A 17,011-nucleotide genomic window follows, 5' to 3' on the forward strand; every position below is an offset into this window, starting at 1 on the left:
AAAGCTTTGGAACAGCTCTGGAAAAAAAAGCCATTCTAAATGCACATCATCAGCCATTTTTAAGAAACTGCCCTACCAAGGGAACTCTCAGATGTTAGCTGTAGCCGAAAGCCAAGCAACTGGCCACCCGTTCGGTCCCTGCAATTTCACCTAATAAACATTTTATGGACCTGTTCAATTGCAAAGCAATGCAGGCAATTAACTTCCATCATGGTTTTATTGTGGAAAGATATTGCAAGTTTGGGTCCTGGAAGCAGAGCTATGCATCAGTTCAGAACACACGGCCGCCAAAGCCCAGTAGGGTTTGTCATTAGAGCAGGTGCAGAACTCAGAGCGCTGCTCATGGCTAATGGGCTGCCCTCGATCTTGCCCATGGCTGGCTGGCACTGAGCCTCAGGCTTCTTTCTCTCAGCAAAGGTCCTAGAAAATGCTGAACTGAACCAGCCCTCCACATAGTGTGGGGTGATGTTGAATTCACCCCTCGTGGAAAGTGTAAGTCATAAAAATCTGGTATTATGAGCCTTGCTGGCCTACACTTGTGCCCACTACAGACCCACTTCTGTAGGGTAGCATCTATTGAGAGGGAGAGAGAGAAAGAGAAAACACGACTTGAAGAGTTGGCCACTGAGAGGCTGAAAAAAGGAGAGGAGGTCAGGCTGGCTGATGCCCCTCCCCAGCCCAGAGGAATTTGCATAGAACAGTGTTTCCCCAGCAACTGTCTCTGATTGGTCCATCTGTCCACCAGCTGATTCAGATCTGAACAGTCTGTACTCATTCCCAATGCTGCTCTGAAACATGCAAAACAGGCTGGGAGATCCCATTTGCTCAGGCCAATTAGTCCTTTAGAGGCTCTAAGCCTTGATGGCCAGCCAATCTCTGTATAATTCACAACAAAATGACATCTTTCAGAATGACATTAAACTTACACTAATGCTGAAATTAAAATAGCCTCTTTCTCAATTTTCTGATTGTGAAATTCTAGATAAGCTTGTCAAAAGTGAATTCTCCCTTTCTTCATGTATGCACTTTGTGTAAATGTATGAATGTGTATCTAGGTGTGAGTGTGAGGGAATGTATGGGTGTGTGGGGGGGTGGTAAGGCCACCTTCCTGATGTGCTGGGCCTCTAAATCTGTCCCTTCACCCTTTCTTCAGGCTTCATCTCCAGTTTCTCCAGGTAAAGCCACACGGTTTGGGGATGTGGCTGGAGGGCCAGGAGGGCCTATATGGCAGGAGTTTGACTAGGAGGGGCATGGAGGGGTGGAGTATAGAGGCAAGATGCCCACAGGAGTTGGATATGAGGAAGGAGGTCATGAGATCTGTCAAGTGACAGTGCTTCCCCGGATGCCCACCCACCCACATCAGGCCCCTCCAGAGGGACAGGCTGAGACCAAGGGCCCGAGCCACCACCATCACTTCCACCCTTAACATCACCCTTACGAGCTCCTACTATGTGCCCAGGGGCTTGTATACATGGTCTTTTTAATCCACACAACAATCCCTAGGTACTCTCATCCCTAGTTTTATACATGAGAATTGGAAGTTCAGAGGTTAAGTGACTTTCCCAGAGTCACAGCTAGTAAGTGGAAGATTCACTTCTAATCAGTGTCATTCTAAAGGCCACGCACTTTCTGCTAAATCATACTACCTCCAAGGAGTAACAAATTAGGTATCAACTGCAGGACTGAACAGAGGCCAGTGCCCGAAAAGCCATGTAGTTGGGCAAGGAGGAAGCAGAGAAGCAGGTGAGTTCAGGATAAAGACCCTAAAAGCTCTTCCTGGGTCAGGCCAAGTGTCTTGGAGGAAATGCTGGGAGTTGCACCAGGGATTTTTGTCTCTGGGCTGTGCTAGGAGGTGGAAGGGGCAACTAGTTTGAAAATTCTAAGTTTTAGCAAAATATAATTCTTTTTCACTGTGTACCCAGGAGCAAACCTCTTACCCTTTCTGATCTTCCATTTTCCTCATCTGTAAAATGGCCACAGTGGTCCCCTTGCTCCTGAGTTGAAGGTCTGCAGCAATAAAGTAACATATTTTCTAAAGTCAGCAAAGTTCTCAGAGACTCTTGGGTGCTCTGAAAATAAAATTGCTTGAATGGTCAGAGCAACTGCAAAGCCGCTGCATATGTTCAAGTTTTCAGTGTGCTTGTTTAAATCAACACTGGGGGAAAATAATACAGGACAATTATTTTCCTTAGAAAAAATGGCTGAACTGCAGGATTGATGCGCAATTAGCTGTGGGTGGATTGTCCCTCCTGCAGCTCATCCTAAGCAAACCTTGCATTCTCTTTTATTAACAGTTTATAGTCATTCTGCTTAATTAACTGTTGTGCTGGCATTGGGCATTGACTTTATTTACTTTGCATCTGACCCACATCCCAGGCCCAGGAACTCAGATACTTCACTTCTCTCCCTCCTGGACAGGTGTTGAGGCAGCTCTGCCTTTACCGCCTCCATCCCAGGAGGGAGGGACATTTGTTGATGGGCAAGCTCTATGATGATCTGCATTACCTCATTCAGTCCTCAGAGTTTAAGAACATATATAGAGAACATCTCTAACAAAGGTAGTTATGGCCCACAGAGGTTAAGGTAACTTGCTCAAGGTCCCAGAGTTAGTGAATTGTGAAGGCTACATGAGAACCCAAATCTTCGTGTCTGGTTCTGTGCTTTTCCAGCCCATGGAGCAAGACCTGCTTGGATGAACTGCAGGGTAGACGATCTATCCACCAGAGACACATTGCTTCTTGAAAACAGAGAAGGATCTAGTTGTAAGGAACTACTAGAAAAGGCTATTTGCTAAGCCCTCCTGAGTTAGGCCTTACAGTGCGCTCTCTTTTAGGGTGTGAAGTTTCCATTGCATCTGATCCATCCAGACTCAAATATATGCAGGGCGAGCCCAAATATCAGAGGATTTTGGAGAAGCAGCACAGTATGAGAGAGAGCGCTGATGATCTGGATTCTTCCATTAATCATCTATAATCAAGCCCCTTCCCTGATCCTGGTTTCAGTTTCCTGAGATATAAAATGAAGATGTTGGGTTAGGTAAGAGTTCTCAAACCTTAGAGGGCATCAGAATCCCTTGGAAAACTTGACAAAACACAGATCCACTCCCAGAGAAGGGGTGCAGGAAGAAGGGATGTCAGGATGTGCATTTCTGACAAGTTCCCAGGTGGTGTTGATGTCACTGGTCCTGGTACCAGGTTTTGAGAACCACTGGCCTAGACCACCTCTAAGTTTCTTCCATCCAGGTTCTTCCTCTATGTGAGACCACCCACCCCTCCCTTCTCCTCCTTCTCCAAACACAGGGGGAATTAGTGGTGATGAAGGTGGGATGCTAGAGCTTGGAAACTAAGGTGACTACCCATTGATGGGCCTGCCTGACACTGGGTTCTGCCATTCCCTAGCTCTGTAACATGGCCCAGTCTTTTGTCTCTGTAAATGTCAGTTTCCTCTTCTGTAACATGGGTCTCACATAAAGATTAAAGGAGCTATACATGGAAAGCACTTAGTGCTTGGTATATGCTAAGCCTTAGTAAATGTGAATAGTTATTGGAGTCTCAGATGCCTAGTCACTATTCCACTCACCTGGGAGGCCAACCAAAGAGGATATCCCCCACCTTCCCAGCATATCATAAAGAGGTAACTTTTACTGACCATGCCATCTCTCTTCTTAAAACCTTCCATGGCTCCCCATGGAAAAAGAGGTGGCATGGCACATGAGTCTCAAACTGGGGTATGTGAACCCTGGTACCCACATGGTAAAGAGGGCATCTCATCCTGGATCATACTCAGTGATAAGCCATTTCAAAGTGCTTCTCAACTTGTAATGTACATGGACATCTTGTAGACTGAAAGAATGGGGCCGCAAGAGCCCTACCAAAAGACAACTCATCCTAAGGGGAAAGAAGCCAGCTTGACCAAACTACTAGCCCTGTTACATACCGATTCAGTAGGTTGGGGTGGGGCCCAAGATTCTGCATGCCTAACAACTCCCAAGGATGCCTAAGCCCCCATCCATAGGCCATAGTTCCAGTAGCAGAGTTTAACTAGTATTTTCTCATGAAGCAAGTATGGATATATTATAGAGTAAAATACAAAAGGTTTTTAGTATTGTTAAAAAAGATACAACTGAGTTAATTTTATTGGCTTGCTTCAACTTCATGAATCAAGCAACATCCAAACTAGCAGATAGAAAGGAACTCTAAAGAACTGTACCAGGCAAAAGATTTTATAGGCAGAAGGGAGCAGGAACAAGGAATTTGTACCAGACAAAAAAGCAGATTGGTTATTGCAAGCCAGTTTCCTTTAGGAAATGGCAGGTGTCTATCAGGTAGATTACCTAACTAGTGCGGATCAGGAGATTCCTTATCGACTAGTTTAAGAGTCCATTTCTGGGAGAGTGGAACTGTAATTAAGTCTCGGTTTATTGACATGCGGCTTAGCATAAGTGACTCCATTTGAGGGTCTATTGTCTTTTTTTTTTTAACAGTATAAAACACCAAACATACAATCAATGCCACACTGTGATAGACCATTTCAGATGACACCACCATCACCCCAGTCCCCTCGGGATGCAAATTCTTTGGTCTGAGGTGTACTTTGGGGGAAAAAACTAATGAGCCTTGTCTGAAACCACAGTGTCCTGCACACTCACCTGAGTGGACTAAAAAGATGGGTCAATAGTGTCCTCACAGGAAGCAACTTATCCCAAGGGGAAAGAAACCAGGCTGCTCACTTCTCCCAGCATCGATGCCTTAAATGACAGAGGGTTCACAGTTCCCAAGGACACTGTAGTGTCTGTGAGGTAAATCTGTCCCTCACTCAGCCCCCAGATTTATACCAATATCTAAGAGAGAGGTAAGGCTATAGGTTAAAACTGAATTAGCTCTTTCAAAGAATTCAGCATCGCCTAAGGGCCCAGGCCATACTGGGTCCAGGAATCAAAGCAGGAGGAGACGTCCTCACCCCAACTCTGGCCTTGGGCAACTGTAACAGCCTAGAGTCCTGGAGTGGCCACCAGCAGAGCAGGGCTAGGGCAAATGTGGAGCAGTTTTGATGGCTCAAGGAAAGGACCAAACATCCATTCATTAAACCCCTGCAGGGAGAATGTATCCAGAAAGTACCAGGCAAAAAGAGATGAATCAACAGACTCATGGGTGTCCTCAGGCAAGGAAAGGGGGACTATTTGATAGAGAGACAAGGTCATAGAGCCCTGTGAGGCCAGCAGATCACTCAGTGGGATTATGGCTTGGGGAGTAATTGGGGAAAGATGGTGCCTAGTTAGGAGAAGGGAGCCAGGGCCAGTGTGGACTGCATCCTGGACACAATGGGGAGCCATGAAAAGTTTTAAGAAAAGAAGTGGCATGGTCAGGTTTATGTTTTAGATAGACCGCTCTGGAGGCTGGGTGGGTACTCAGGAAGACAAAGGCGGGGAGTCCAGGAGGGAAGTGAAGAGCTGAAGGGAAGCAGACACAGTGGATATGGAAAAAGAGATCATTTGGTCAGGTGGGTAGTAAAAGGGCCCTGGGGTCTCCCCAGGGGCTGGGCTTCACTCAGGGTGAGTCTGACCCTGGGGTACGTGCAGAGGGTATCCCCCACCCTCCCTTCAGCATGGGGAGAGGCTTTCGGGGCAGGAGCCAGGGGAGTGGTGGGAGAGCTGACCTCCATCTGCCCCCTTTCTAGTCACATATGTACCCCTTTTTCCATGTATATACACATGTCTGTGTGTACATAATTCTTACACAAACAATTATGCCATTTACATTGCTCTTTTCAGCATTTCACTTTTCCCACTAATGATATTTCTTGAAGATTGGCCTCTGTGGGTGCAAAAAGGCTTTCTCACTATTTATGACTTCCCAGTCTATAGTATGTGGACCATAATTTATTTAATGTCTCCTTTGGATGGAGATTTGTGTTGTTTTCTCTTTTTTTACTATTATAAGCAACACTGCAATAAATATCTTTCTAGATCCTGTCATTCCTTATACATTTCAGCACATCTACATTATAAAGCCCTAGAAATCAAGCTGCTGCATCAAGTGGCATGTGAGATTTTAATTTGAATGGATGCTGCCATTTGTACCAATGTACCAATGTACCCTGGCATGGGAGAGTCATATCCCCTGGCCTTACAAACACAGTGTGCCAGCAAGCTGACTGGCTTTTTGTCTAACAAAACCAGATTTTCAGAACATCTCCCACACTTGGCTCTATATGCTGGAGAATCCCCTGTATACCATGTTGAACATCTCAGGGCTAACCAATTAGAAGCTGACCTGTGCTAGCGGCTGCCACCCACCATCTCTTGCTAGTCTACTTGTCTCTGCTGGACCAGACTTCAAAGACTCACAAGTTCCCTACCCTCCCCCACCCAAGCCAGCCTCAAGACACAAGAAGAAGAGTTCCAACAAAATGCTTTGAAAGTTCAAAAGCAGAACAGAGGGGAGAATGACTTTAAACCTTGTGAGTTCTGCAATCACTGGGCAGCTAGGGTGGGAGAGATTGTGAAACCAACTGTGCTTCTAAAACCCATTCCCAGAAAACCTTGAAATTATTCAGGAATCCACTGATGATTTATCAGATATTTACTTTTCATAAATGCTGTCTTTGTGGGGGTGGCTCCATAGTGTAGTGGTTAGCATGTCTGCTTTACATGCAGAAGGTCCTGGGTTTGCGCTCCAGGTGGAGCCACGGACCATTTCCCGGGTGCACTAGGCCTTCAGAGATTCAGTCCTTAAGGGGAGACAGCAACATCATAGGTCAGGGGTGGAAGATGGGAGGCGGGGAATTAAAGAGGGGAAAAAAATGCTGCCTTCATCAAGGCATAGAGCAGCCACTAGGCCTTCAGAGATCCAGTTCTTAAGGGGAGATAGCAACATCGTAGGTCAGGGGTAGAAGTTGGGAGGCGGGGAATTAAAGAGGGGAAAAAAAATGCTGCCTTCATCAAGGCATAGAGCAGCCTCTAAGGGCCAAGAAATATTGCCTGTGAGCCTTATAAGGGCTTTCAGAGCAGCCACTCCACAAGAGTCTAGAGTGATGCACAAATACTCAGCTGCCTGCAGACGGCATCAGCACAGAGGGCATGTCCTACCAAGATGCTGAGCAAACAGTTGCTGGGATGTGATGTTAGAGCTTGGAAGAGCTGCTTTCCACCCTCCTCCAGCCAGAAATCTATCAAGGCACCTGAACCCCAACTCTTAGCTCTCTTATTGCTATGTTTAAACAGTTTCAGGAAAGTATAATTGACATACTGTAAACTGCATATATTTAAGGTATATTATTTGGCTAGTTTCGACACATGTAGACATCCATGCCACCATCATCACAATCCAGATAGTGATTTACCCATTATCCCCAAAGGTTTCCTTGAGTCATTTGCAATCCCTCCCTTCTATCTTGCCTTACCCTCCATTCCTGTGCCCAGACAACCATTAATTTATTTTCTGATACAATAGATGAGTTTGCATCATCTAGAGTTTTATCTATATATAAATGGACTCCTGCTGTATTACTTGTCTTTGACTTCTTTCACTCAGCATTATCATGTTAAGATTCATCCATGCTGTTGCATATAACACTAGATTGTTCTTTTTTATAATTCAATAGTATTTCGTTGTATAATTAAACAACAATGTGTTTGTCAGCTTACCAGCTGATTAACAATTGAGTTCTCATTGTGGGCTATTACAAATAAAGTTGCTACAAACATCTGCATACCAGGCTTTGTATGTACACATATTTCCCTTTCTCTTGAATAATTACCTAGGTGTAAAATGGCTGGCCTATAGGGTAGGGATGTTTTAAGAAGCTGCTAACCTGGGAGGGAAAAAAAAAAAATGGCATAGATGATAGAAGCTCTGTTCATCCCTCTGGTGACCAAATCAAAGTTGTGACTGAAACAAGAAGCATCAGCAAGGAAAAATTGCCTGAGATCTAGATGAACAAGCCATACAACTAGAGAGAAATCCAAGAAATCATCTTACAACAGCAGAAAGTAGGATGCGGCGAGGACACGGGGCAGCCCGGTCTCGAGCGGCTGAGTAAGAAGGAGGCTACAGCAGCAGCGGCAGAAGACTCTTAAAGGAGCCATGTCCATGAGTGGATTTTCGCGGTGATGGACCTGCTCACTCTGAGCACCAATGCCAATTTGGCTGCATGCAGGGGCACCAGGGACTTATAGGGAGACATTGTTGGAGTGAGGGCCCAGGTGAGACTCGCTCTGTACAAAAGTGCCAGTGACAGTATCCGTTATTCCCTGTTGAGCCCTTTCTACTAATGCACACACACAGCACTGCCATAGCCATGACATCATCAAACTGGATAACAGAGTTTGCTCTGCCCAGAGGATTCCCTGAAACCCCGCCTCCCCCAACTCGCAGCCCCACCCAAGCCACACCCAGGTATATCCTCAGTGAGTCAGGTGTTCCTTGTTGAGCAATGGCTAGACTCACACTGGAGGCAGCTGGCTTCAGTTTCTGGTGTGGCCATTTGTGGCAACTCTAAGCACAGCATCTGTGGATTGCTTGCTTAATCTTAACGGGTGGATCCAGAGAGGTAAAGGCTTGAGCTAAGTTTGGCCTACAGCTGAACCCCTCTCAGGACTGTGACACTGGACACTTGCTTCACAAATCCACAGTAAGACCAGGAGACTTAGGAGCTTTGCTTAGGACATAGAAATAGACACGGAAAGGCAGCCAAAATGGGAAGACAAGGAAGCAGAAACCATATGAGAGAACAAAACAGAGATCCAGATATAATGGAGTCAAGTAATCTAACAGATGCAGAGTTCAAAACAATGAACTTATGGAAAGTAGATAAATTCAATGAGAACTTCAACAAAGAGATAAAAATCATAAAAATGGAAATGGAAATTATAAAAGGGAACCAGTCTGAAATGAAGAATACATTATCTGAGACGAGAAGTATATTAAACGGAAAAAAATAAAAGAATAAACAAAGTGAATAAAGAAAAGGGTTAAATGCCCTATCTAGAAGACAGGAAAGCCAAGGACACCCAATCAGAATGGCAAGAGATAAGATGCCAAGACTATAAAAATAATTTAAGGAGCATATGAGACATTCTTAAGGGTCCAAATATCCGTCTGAACGGCGTACCTGAAGAAAATCAAGATGTTAAACAATTGCTTGAAGAAATAATGATGGAAAACTTCCTTAACTTGGTGAAGGAAATGAACATAAAACCCCAGGAAGCTCAGAGAATTCCAAAAATCATAGATCCAAAGAGGCCCACACCAAGACACTTCATAATTAAAATGCCAAAGGTTAAGTACAAAGAAAGAATATTAAAAGCAGCAAGATGAAACAGATAATTACTTATAAGGAAACACCCATAGGACTGGCAGCTGATTTCTTAAAAGAAACTATGCAGAACAGAAAGACTTAGCAAAAACTATTCTTGATCTACAATCAAGAATAATTTATCCAGCAAAGCTATCATTTAGAGTTGAAGGAGAGATAAAGGGCTTCCCAGACAAAAATAAACTAAAGGAATCTATCGACACCAAGCCAGTATTACAGGAAATGTTGGAACGACTTCTTTAAGAATAAAAAACATGTATTAAAAACAGGAATAAAGAATGGTAACAACTACATTCTTATCAATAAGTACCTTAAATGGAAAAGAATTAAGTGCTCCAACCAAAAGATAGAGTGGCTGAAAGGATAAGAAAACAAGACCCCTGCATATGCTGCCACAAAAGACTCACTTCAGATTAAGACACACAAGGACTAAAAGGAAAGGGATGGAAAAAGATATTGCTTTGATGGACCTAGAAGGTACTTAAGTCAGACAGAGAAAAATAAACACTATATGATTTCACTTACATGTGGAATCTAAGGAATAAAAAGAACAAATTAATCAAAAACAGACTCACAAATATAGTGGACAATTTGATGACAGACAGAGGGAAGGGGGGTTTGGGAGCCTGGGAGAATGGGGTGAAGGGTTAAAGAAGTACAAATTAGTACAAATGGTCACGGGCATGGGGAGCACAGCATAGGGAATGCAGTTAGCATTAATACGTTGGCTAGGTGGAGGGTCCGGGGAGGGAGGGAGCAAGTGAGGGGATCGTTTTATGAACTATGTAGATGTCTAACCAATGCACTGTATACTTGAAACTAATTAAAATAAATATATTTTTTAAAAAAGCCCATGACGTAGGGACTCCCAGCCCTATCCTCCACACTGGGGAGGGCATTCTGCTTTACTCAGTTCACCATTTCAAATGCTAATCTCACCCTCACAGACACACCCAGAACTTTAGTGTTTAATCAGATATCTGGGCACTTATGTGCCCAGATAAGTTGACACATAAAGTTAGCTATCACAACATCCAAAAATGGAGGCAGGACAACCTCAGGACCGAGACCCTGCCAGGGGCTGGATGGGCCTCCCCAGTACCTACCTACTCTACTTGGCAGGCTGACACCTGCTATCTGCATTTATACTCCCTTCTGCTTTCTGAGCAAGTTATCCTTCCTACACACCTGTAAGCAGCTGGTCTGAGATGCCCATAGATGCCTGGCCTTAAGGACAGAGAGGCGAAGCCCACACAGCCCCTGCCACTGCAGAGAATGGGCTGGAACTGACCCCCTCTGCCCATGACAATGAAGCATTCACGAGAATAAAACCTGTCACCATTTGAGTCTGTGGCTGGTTGTGGGGAAGGGGTGGGAAGAGAAAGTGGACAGCTAGCGAGTAGTTGACCAAACAGGGACCTTGTCTGGGAGTAGAAACCAGACACCAAAATAGTTCAAATTGCAGGCACAGAGCAAGCCTGAAGGTCAGGAGCACATGGCAAAGAAGGTAACCAAAAAAAGCCGGGTCATTTTCCAGTCATTAAAGGAAAGTTCCTCCCCAGCCTGGCTGTCTCCACAACTAGACTCAGGGATGTCATGGTTGCCATGCTGTGGAATGATCCCCTGTCCCTGCTCACAGAAATCTTCAAATGCCACTCCTGTGATCTCTTCAAGGATCAGAAAAAGGCTCTTAACAGTGAGACCACATTTGTAGATATTGCACAAATCAAAGGAGCAGCTTCCTCATCATGTAGGTGGATTGTGTTCATTAGTAGTCAGTAGAAAATGATGCCCTCCAAGGAAAACCTGAGCTGTCAGCTAACCAAGACCCTCCTCAGGTTTCAGGAAACTGGTGACCTTGGTGTTCTGCTTGCAAATTCCGATTGCATGGATTCAGCAAAAGTAACAAGAGCTACCCTGGGAGGACAGGTTGCTTAGAAGCCAAGAGAGTCAAGTCCAAGAATGGTCCCAGCAACTCACCTTACCTGCCACAGGTGAGCCTGACTGTTGACCTCTCAGTGCAAGACACAAGTCTATAGGTCTCAGAAAAGATGTCTCTGAATGTCACAACACCAACTAGACACATGCATCACACTCATCTCTGCCCTGAGGGCAACTGTGGTCTAAGAACGTGAGTAAAACAACCACCTTTCAAAGGCATCTTTTCTTTGGGCAAGTTAATCTTTGAAACTCAAGGATCAGGTTAGGAAGGGATAGAATGTCAGAGGAGGGTCATTCTAGTAGTCAAGAACACATGATTTTATATTGTACCAGTCTATTTTGCTATGGCAACATTAAGATGGCTGTGTCAAAACTTTCATCATGACATGACAGCTCAATGCAACTGAATGCAGGATACTGAACCAGAGAAAAGACACGAGTGGGAACACATGAATGAAATTTGAATAAGACCTACAGATGAGTTCACCATATGGTACCAATGTTACTGTTCTAGTTTTGATCACTGAACCTTGGTTACATAGGATGTTAACATTAGGGAAGCCAAGTGTAGGGTTTACAGAATCTACTTTTGCAACTTTCATGTAAGCTGAGAATTTTTTTAAAGATGTTTTTAAAGTTTTTTTTAAGCGCTCATTGACAGTGGGTTATATATATCACCACTATCACCATCACCATCACTGCTACCACCTCCATCACCACCACCTGAGAAAGAACCTGTGTCAGAAGCCTCCTATGAGAATTGGGGCCCACAAGAGAGTCCAACCATTTATTCTTAGAAAGGCCTGGAAGGAGCTTTGCTCTGTGAGCAAACAGCTAGTCAAGGTTTACAAAGCTGAAGCTAACCTTGCTAAGAACAAGCCTAAGTTTCTGGCCTCAAGGGCAAGTTTGTCAGAACCTTTTAAACTCAAGCTTTTAATTATTTCACAAGGAGTTAGTACCGCTGAATCCTCCACAGCACTGAAGTCAAGACTACGGTGAGGTGAATGAAGCACTTGCCTCAAGCACAAAACTTAAGGGGGTGCCCAAAACTCAATGTGCTAGGCTGAACAGTGACCCCCAATGTGTCCAAGTCCTAACCCCTGGACCTGTAAATGTTACCTTATTTGGCAAAATGGATTTTGCCCATGTGAGTAAGAAATTTCTCCATCTTGGATTGGAGGGACTATCCTGGGGGGTCCTAAATTTAATCACAAGGTTCTTACAGAGGGACGTAGAGGGCAATTGACTACAGGCAGAAGAGGAGAGGCAACATTGCACAGACCAGAATGGTGCACTTCGAAGATGAAGGGGCCACAAGCCAAGGAATAGATGGCCACTAGAAGCTGAAAAGGGCAAGGAAACATTCTCCCCTAGAGGGAGTGCGGTCCTGCCAACACTTTGATTTCAATTCAGTGAAACTGATTGCCAACTTCTGGCCTCTAGAACTGTAAGATGATAAATTTGTATTGTTTTAAACCACCAACTTTGTGGTAATTTGTTACAGCAGCCATAGGAAACTAATACGCTCAGTAATCAAGATGAATAATATTTAATGTAATATTTTTTAAAATCCAAATTAATGCAAAAAAATCTATAATGAACAAAATATCAAAACGTTAAATAAAGACAGGATTGGTATTACTGATTCTTCCTTTGGACTCGAGCATGGCACTATGACTGATCCTGTCAAACCCTTCTCATCAGCTATAGTTCCCAGCCCAGCCTCTGCTGTCACCCAGCAGCATTTCTGTCACTCCTCCCCTCTGCTCCCGTTGACCCCAAACCTTCCCAGCCCAGGCTAAGAGTTCTGTGTGGTGGATGATGGCATCTGTGCAGCATGCCCAATGGGAGCAGTGAAATCACCACTCCTAGCAAAGTCGCCCTCAGAGTGGTCCAGACCTGAGAGTGGGGCTCAGAGGAGAACTTGAAATCTGGAAAGAATATCCAACCCAGCACCTGGCCATGCCAATAACTGGCCTTCCTAAGTCACAGTCCAGCCCCCACATCTCCTTTTCCTTACCTCTGAAATAGAAATGAGAAGCGCCCAGCCCATGTACCGCCCCCTATAGGAATCTCAGGATTGTCACAGGTCAGGGGCTGTCTGTCACAGAAGCCACGCAAGCCACACAAGCAGATGTGAGCTCTGAGGTTTCCATGACAGTCCTCTGGAGATTTTTTCTTATTTTGAGCTTTGTTTGTTTGTTTGTTTGTTTGTTTGTTTGATATTGTCTTTGTTCCTTTTAAAAGTAAAGCTTGGAGAAGCTTTTCCACTACTGTTTGCAAAATGTCAAATCTTCAGTAGCCACACAGAGAAACATGAAGTCTCAGAAAGTAGACTGCTCCTGAACAAAGTTACTGGATGACACACTCAGGCCATCAAAGGCATAAAATAAAATAAAAATCTCAAGCATGAACAAGTGGAAGAAAAAAGAAACCAGCGAAAAGCCCTAAAACAGTAAAATGTAGGATCGACTCTGGAAGGCACTGTATTTGAGGTGGTAGAACAATGCAAATTTCAAAATCCATGAATAAAAGTATATATGATATGAAAAAAATTAACGGTATTTTCTTATTTTAAAATAAATCAACAAAAGCTGGTCAATAAGGAGGAGAAAGGAATATAAGTTTATTACATTTTCATCAATACCAAGAGGAATTAACAGTGCCTCCCTTATAATTTTGAAGAGTAAAGAAACACAAATCTATACCTGGGCTTTTTAAAATCTGAAAGGCAACCACTAGTAGAATTCTAACAGGAAACATGTCTTATGACAGAAATATAAAAGCAAAGGGTACGTAATCTATATGGAAAGAGAGTAAAGCAAAGAAAATAACAAGAGAGCATAAACTTGGGCAGATGATTAAACAAGAAGGGTACAAAAAACTACTCTTCTCATTTGTTTAAGTGAGAAAGACAGGTTATAAAACAAGGTTTACAGAGCTTCTCAAATATGTTTTAATATTCAAGAGCGATTATATGGGAGAGAAAATCCCAGAAGTATGTACCTTAAAGTATGAGTGTAAATAACAGTATCTCTGGGCATGTGCTGGGATTATGGTTAACTTTAATCTTCTTTTCCATTTTTTACTGCTTCATTTAAGTATGGACATAAACATGGGATCATGATCAAAGGATGCTAAGGACAATGTCTTTGTCCTCCCAAATTCATATGTTGAAGCCTTAACTTTTAGTGTGATGGTGTTAGAAGGTGGGGCCTTTGGGAGTTGAATAGGTTTAAATGAGGTCATGAGGGTGGGGGCCTCATCATGGGATTAGTGTCCTTATAAGAAAAGGCACCAGAGAGCTTGCTTCTATCCCTGCTCTCTGCCATGCGACGACACAAGGAGAACACAGCTTACTGCAAACTAGGAAGTGGGTTCTCACCAGCAACTGAATCTGTTGGCACCTTGATCTTGGACTTTCAGCCTCCAGAACTGTGAGAAATAAATTTCTGTTGTTTAAGCCACCCAGTCTGCAGTATTTGTTACATTTTCCAAACGGACTAAGAGAAAAAACATTGCTTTAAAAATCAATATATGCTACTCTAGGTGGGTGAGGGGAGGGAACTGTCAAAACCACAGTCATGTGCAGGGTGATAGATGAGATGGACCCTGTCCACATACACTTGCCTCCGTTGCCAGGTTCTGTGCCAGGGGTAGGCTGTAGGATGGAGGAGACAGAGCCCCTCCCTGGGGAACCACAGGTTGCTGAGAGGCAGCCATCTGAGAAATGACAACACAAAATGTAGTGGGCCATGTGTGCAGCAGGCCCAAAGAGGGGCTCAAGGGCTTTCTAGTGGAGGAGACTGTGATCTTCACCCTGAGATCCCCTCTGAGGCCAAGGAGACAAGGCCCAGGGACACTGTGTGCAGAGGGGAGGAGACTGTGATCTTCACCCTGAGCCCCAAGGAGACAAGGCCCAGGGACACTGTGTGCAGAGGTGTTGGACATGGAGGGAGCCTGGCATCACTAGGGGTCAGAGACAGGGTGGAATCCCCTGGGCCAAGGAAGGGAGCAGCAGTGAGCCTACCCCTCAAATAATGAAATTATTCGGAATGCTCATGCACCCTAGGGAGGTAACAGCAGATTTAATTGATCTTCCTTATAGTGTGGAGATGTAGTCAAGTGTAACAAAGATACTTCAGGACCCCACATCCTGGGTTCAAGTCCAAACTCCCATACTTAGTACTAAATGAAGCTACTTAACCTCTATGAGCCTCAGTTTTCTTGCCTGTAAAATGGGAATAACAATAGAACTTACCTCCTAAATTTGCTTTAATGATCAAATGAGACATATCTATAATCTATATTACTTAAATTAAGTGAAATTAAATTAAAATTAAGTGATTTATTTTAATAACAATGTCAGTTACATAGCAAGCATGAGATCAGTAAAAGTGGGTCATTATTATTGAGACAGGCCATACATGTTTCACTTCATTTAACCTTATGAGAGAATCGCCATTATTATCCCCATTTCACAGAGAGGAAACTGAGGCATAGAGAAGTTAAGTGCTTTGCCCAAAATTGCACAACTAGCAGATGGAAGAATGGGATTTCAACTGGATAACCTGACTCCAGACTGCACTAACCCCTTCATCATTCCACCTGTTACCAAGAGTCAGTCAAGACAAGAAATCCCTGAGCTTATCTTACACCACATGTGCAGAAAGCTGATGCCTCTGTTCCAGGAGCTATGACTAACACAACTCATGAATTTACCAAACATCAGAGCAAGAAAGATCTCAGAAACCAACCATTCTAAAGGTTCTGAGGAAGGGTGTTGGTGACACTGTAGCTGGGTCTTGAAGGATGAGTCAACATTTTCTGGTCAGACAAAATGAAAAAACATTCCAGACAAAGTGAATCCCATGTGCAAAGGTTCAGAGATACTGACTCCATTAAGAAGAGTTAGTTGTGAAGCACAGAATCCCCAACTTAAGCTTAAGCAACAGGTGTAATTTGTAAAGTCTATAGGTAGGTGATTTCAGACTGGGAAGAGCCAATCAGTGATGTCCTCACTGGCCCAGGATCTTTCTGTCTGCCCTCTCAGCTTGGGACCTTTTGTCTTTCAACTCTTGGCCTCATAGTTCCAAGGTGCCACAGCTCCAAACATCATGTCCTCACACAGCTATGTTAAAACTAGGAAGCAGGAGGCAGCAGAGCCTAATCTAGCTCTCTTTTCTCCTTTTATAAGCAAAAATAATCCTTTTCCCCACCTGACTTTCTCTGACATTGACCAAAGTCATATCCATCTCAACCTTAGATGGATCACTGGCAAAGTGGAATAATATTATCTTGGCTGATTCAGACAGGTCAGCTTTTGGGCCTGGAGGAGAGACCCAATTTCCCTGAGCACATGTGGCCCATCCTATCCCCAAAGAAGGCAGTAGGTGGCCTAGAGGGCCTGCCACAGATGAGAACAGCCCAGCACATCTTGGGAACTAAAGTGTCTACAATAGTGAGAAGGGATAGGAGGAAGAGGTAGGAAGAGGCTCACCGTGTATGGGTGAGCACGATTATGAAGGCCCCCAGGGACTTCAAGACTCAGGAAGCTCTGGAGGGTGGGGCATCTGGCAGACTAAGGAAACTTGCCCAGTTAGAAGCTAGTGTGCTCCTAACCCAACAGCTTCCTGCCTCCTCTGTGAATCCTTGAATCCAGTGAAACTACTGTAGTTTGATCTGCGTATACACCCCATTCTCACTCCTTTGCTCACCTCCCTCCTCCCGCCTGGACTGCCTTTCCATCTTAGGT

The sequence above is a fragment of the Pteropus alecto genome, unplaced genomic scaffold, assembly GCF_000325575.1.
Source record: "Pteropus alecto unplaced genomic scaffold, ASM32557v1 scaffold68, whole genome shotgun sequence".
In the NCBI taxonomy this organism is placed as follows: Eukaryota; Metazoa; Chordata; class Mammalia; order Chiroptera; family Pteropodidae; genus Pteropus; species Pteropus alecto.